General features: G+C 36.8%; 1 pseudogene; it reads left to right on the forward strand.

The window, feature by feature from the left end:
• The first annotated feature begins 393 nt into the window (after positions 1 to 393).
• On the forward strand, positions 394 to 1,058 carry LOC123833278 (annotated as a pseudogene).
• The last annotated feature ends 4,419 nt before the right edge of the window (positions 1,059 to 5,477 follow it).

The raw sequence follows: 5,477 nt of genomic DNA on the forward strand, positions 1-5,477 counted from the left end.
GTGGTTCTGTAAACTCGGGTAGAGCTGCTGTATACACAGATGAAGTCTTCTAACAAGGCACAAACTCACCAGCATTACATAGAGTCACTTAATACTTTTCAGGCTTGTATATCATCATTCTTTCTCTGGAAAGACTTAAGAAAGATAAGTAAAAAAGAAATACAGAGTTAAAAAAAAAGCTAAAGTTTTATTTCTAAAAATTATCAACGAGTTACCCAAATAAAAGAATTTGTTTTCATTCCACAATCTATGTTTACTTTCTAGAGATTCTTAAATCCTTAGCCCCAATTTTTTTCTAAGTTGTTGTATGATTGCTAGGCCCAATTTTAGTTCCAATTTCTTAGAAGAATCCTAGAAATATATTGTTAATTTTATCAGAAACAAATTATCTCAGCTCTCTTTGCCACATCTACTGTGAGGATGAAGACCATTCTCAGCAATCAGACTGCCAACATTCCAGAATATGTTGACATCACCCTGAAGGGACACAGAGTTATATAAAGGACCCCAGAGGCACCCTGTGGAGGGACTTCAATCACATCAATGTAGAACTCATCCTTCTTGGAAAGAAAAAAAAGAGGCTTTGGGTTGGCAAATAGTGGGAAGATGGAAAGGAACTGTCTATAGTTCTTGCGGTCTGCAGTCATGTATAGGACGTGATGGCGGATATTGCACTGGGCTTCTGTTACAAGATGAGGTCTGTGAACGCCCACGTCCCTATCGATGTCTTTATTCAGAAGAATGGTTCTCTTGTTGAAATCAGAAATGTCTTAAGCAAAAACGACATCCACAAGGTTCAGATGAGGTCAGGCGTTGCTTCTTTAGTATCTCAAGCCCAGAAAAATGAGTTAATTCTTGAAGGAAGACATTGGACTTGAATAAAACTCAGCTGCTTTGATTCAGCAAGCCACAATAGTTGAAAACAGGGATATCAGAATAATTTTGGATGGTATCTGTGTTTCTGAAAGGGAACAGTTCAGCCGGCTGATGAATTAGATCTAACTTGTCCAGCTACAGAAACAGCAAGATGCTGGATGACTCCTCAGAGTTACTTGTAATATTTTAAAGATACAATAAAAGACATGTATTGATTTGGGAAAAAACCAACAAATTACCTCAAAAACTCTAGTGTGTAAACCTTTCAATATTAACCACACACACATACATACACACAAAGATATAGAGTTTTTTAATGTGCTTTTCTGGATCTGTAGTCATTTATAAAACTCAAATGCTGCTAGTTCGACAAAATGCATGTCATGAAACAAAATACATTCAAGAAACATATATAGAAAACTACTTAATTTAAACATTCTTTCATTTTTAACTTACCTTTTTATTCATCTAAGAAATGTTTGTTTGAGTACGATGGAGTAGTTAACAGTTAACAGCCCTTTAGAGCCGGACTGCCTAGGTTTGAGTTCTGGATATTGTAGTTACAGGTTGTGGAATCTCGGGCATGTCATAGTTTCCTCATCGCTAAATTGGGGAAAGTAATGGTAGCTTTCTTACAAGATTGTTGTAAGGAATTAATTAAGTAACGTGTAAAATGCTGAGCACAGCACCTGACAAATGGAAATGCTATATTTGTGCTTTTGTCATGATCACAGTTTCTATGTTTGATCAATTTAAGTCTCTTTCTAAGGGCAGACATTAATTCTTTTGATAAACATGTTCACCCTTAACATTCTCCTAAAACAAGTTTTAGCTCTCACTTTATGGAGAGTACACCTTACTGTAGGCCATTTCTTGTTTCTAAGAAAAACCTTGGTGAAATGGGAAGTGAATATTATTAAAATATTGATTTATTGAGAAAATTCTCCCTAGACAAGCCATATTCTGCAGCCTCATAATATGACACAGAAAAGATTTATCTTTCTGGGTAAAATTAGACCAAAAAAGAAGCAGAATAAAAAATTACAGGAAAAAAGCAGTGACTGGTGTTCTTATGTGATCTTATTCTGCTGACCTTGAGAGCTTTGCCCCATAATGGGGTAGGAAAGGAAGGGTGTGGTGACATAGGGCAAGAATGAATAGGGGCTTCCCACCTCTGCAAAATCTGCTGTTAGCTCTAAGAGAAGATACGAATGTAAGTATTCTACCCTCTTTGGAGTTCTTGTTCTCTCATTCCTTTTTCTCTGTTCTTCTTATATACGCCGTTTCTCCATTTTCAATACTCATTTCATTAAGATGACCTGGGTGATAGTCTACTATTTTGTTTCTCTTTTTCTGAGGCTCTTCTGTCTTCTGTGATCCTTATTTCACTACCGTCACTCTTTTCTCATAAGTGTAATCTGTCTGATATGCACCATTAGTCTGTTTCATACTAGCAGCATTTTAAGAAAAACAAACATTAGAAAGGGAGGAATTCATTAGTTCCCAAAATGCTTACCTAGCTGAGTGGACTGAATCTGGGCAATGTGAATCCTTGAGAACCGCAGTTCATTGGCACTCAATTTCTTACTGTGTCTCAGAGAACCTAAAAATCCCATTTAAAATATGTAATGTGATCCCACACCTAGTGATCTCTAGTCTATATTAGAAATGATACTGATTCACCTATTCTTCTGCCTAGGCTTGGCTCCCTCCACTGACCTGGAAGTACGAATGTTTCTTCCCACTTGTGGAGAACCCTTGGAGCAATATGGTAAAATAAAATTAAGATTAATGGGGGGGATCAAATTGGTTTTAAGAAAATAGGATGGAAATATAAATGAGATGAAGCAAGAAGTGAGGTTAGCACTCAGAATGATTTTATTTTATTATTATTTTTAATCTTTATTATATTTTTCCATTACCATTTAGTTCCCTTATAACCCCCTCCCCCCAGCAATTACCATACTGTCATCCATGTCCACGAGTCCTTTTTCCTTTTTGCTCATTCTTTCAAACCCCTAAACTCCCCCACCTACTAGCTGTCATCTGTTCTCCATCCATGAGTCTGTCTGTTTTACTTTTCAGTTCAGTTTGTTCATTAGATTCCACATGTGAATGAAATCATTTGGTTCAGAATGCATTTGAGAAGTTGTGCACATCTCCTATAGGAGAGGTGTGTCCTTTTTGGATTACTTTGCTTTTTCTTTTAGGCCTTGGGGACACAGAATGGGCTAACTGAGCCATATAGGTAGTAGCCCTGACAGCCCATATTGATAACCAGGTGTAAAGGGAAGTGTTCTTATGTATTAGGACAAATGGCTTGTTATTTGGGGTTTCTTGTTAGAGTAGTACAGACAGTTTGGGAGCAAACGATTTCCTCTGTTGATATTTCCTAATAAAATTGTGCTTCTGATTTCTTTCAGGATAAGTTCATCATTTTTTGTTTACTTTTTCTTTTCTTTTTTAGATACTAGGTACACAGAATTGGATTGCTGAGTCATGCATGATCTACTTCGTATGAATTTAGTTACTTACGTTGTTATTTTAATAGTGGAAGGAGAAGGCATGACCCTACCACTCTCACAAAAACAAGTACTTGACAAAAACAAGAGGTGTACAGTTGACTCCAAGTTTCACAACAGCCCAAGAAAAGAACAGAACAGTAACATGATTTGCAGTATTCCTAACATAATAAGAGACATTCTATTCTTCTGTCTGGGATTGTGAAGAGTTTTCTCCTGTTGTCTCCTAATGGGGGCATTACGCAATGCAAAAAAATTATTCAACAACATCCCTAACAACAAATTTCATAGTTTTACCCACTTCAGCTCTTTGGTTTCATTGAATGAGATTGGGTTATATTAACCCATGCCTGAATATAAACATACATGAAGTGCAAACTTTATGTAGCTCAACTTGTAGTAGAAAAAAACATCACAAATTTCCATCTCTTAAAATTTTTGAGTGAAAGGTATTTGCAAGTTTTATTAACATTTAAATGAGCACAACACCTGTCTGGCTCCAGATAGTGCCAGTTAATAACATAAAGGACATGATTACTTATACATCCCAACAAACCCAACACATTTAAAAAAGACTGTATTTTGAATGACTTTGCTTATATTCTTCTTAGATAATCATTAAAATGCAGTTATTTGATATATTGAACAAGTCTCTAGAGTACTTACTACATGCTAGGTGCTGTTCTAAGTGCCGAGGAGGCAGTAGTGAGCAAGATAGACACAACTGCCTGCCCTGATGATGTGAATGAGGGGAAAGTAATTGTAGGTGAGTTTGGAGAGGCAGTATAGGAACAGAGAGTGTAGAGCCTTGTAGGAGAGAGGATGGACTTTGATGTTTACTCTGAGCAAGATTGTTGGCTATTGGGAGATTTTGAGCAGAATGACACAGTTTTGTTTAAAAAGAATCAATCTGGAGCAAGGACAGAAACTAGGAGATCAGTTTAGTGAAATCATTCAAGATGGGTTAAAAATTAGAAAGAATAATTCCCAGTCTTTCTCCTAGATCACTACTTCATAGTTTATCCTCTTTATTAAAACTTCTAACACCACACATTTTACATTCTCAGTGGGTCTTTATTTCCTATTTCACTGAGAAACCATCAACTCTACACATTCTCATCACCACTTTCATCTCTTATCCTGCATCCATGTCCATTTATTCTGCCTTCCCATTAACTACAACTGATGAGCTGTTCATACTCCCTTTACTTATTCACTAGTCCCATTCCCTTTCAACTACTCAGGGACATCACTACAGAATTGTCTCTTTCTCTGTTGCATCATCATCTTTACTTATTTTTGGGATTATTCCCATAGCACATAAATATGTTAATACTTTTGCAATGTTAAAAACACTCTTTTGACCCAAAATCTACTATCCAGCTGCAGCTCCATTTCCCTACTCCTCTTTATAGCAAACATCATACAAAGAATACATTCCTCTCCTCTGTCTTCTCTTAAAATGCTCTGGTTGGGTTTTCACCCACACCACTCCACCAACACTGCTGTTGAGAAATCAGCAATGACTTTCATGTTGCTAAATCTAATTTTCAAATGTCAGTTCTCAACCTACTTAAACCATCAGCAGCAGGGGATCCATTTTACTTGACTTCTGGTGCAGTCACTGTCTTGGTCTTCTCCCTCTGTTTCCATTTCCTTTGCTAGTTTCTCCATGGACCTTTTTTCTTCTCTGACTACACTGCTTTTTTGGTGACCTCTTCTAGTCTCAGAGCTTTAAATACTATATATGTGATAAAGATGCCAAAATTTATACTCTGGCTATGAACTATCACATTACTTCTAGACAGATTTATCTGTCTTCTATTGGGTATCTAAAAGTCTTCTTCAACATATCAAGCCTAAAGCTGATGCCTGATCTTTCCTCTAAACCTCCTGCCCCTGCATTACCTCTCATCATAATGAATAGCAACTGACTGCTTTTCAGCTACTCTTGCCAAAACCTTGGAGTCTCCCACACACCCTTCCTGCAATCCAACAGAAAATCTATTGTCTTTACTTTCATATGTCACCACTTTCTAAACATATCTAGAGTCCAGATATGTTTTCATTTCCCACTTC

The sequence above is a fragment of the Phyllostomus hastatus genome, unplaced genomic scaffold, assembly GCF_019186645.2.
Source record: "Phyllostomus hastatus isolate PE091 unplaced genomic scaffold, TTU_PhHast_1.1 phas_scaffold_21, whole genome shotgun sequence".
NCBI classification, from domain to species: Eukaryota; Metazoa; Chordata; class Mammalia; order Chiroptera; family Phyllostomidae; genus Phyllostomus; species Phyllostomus hastatus.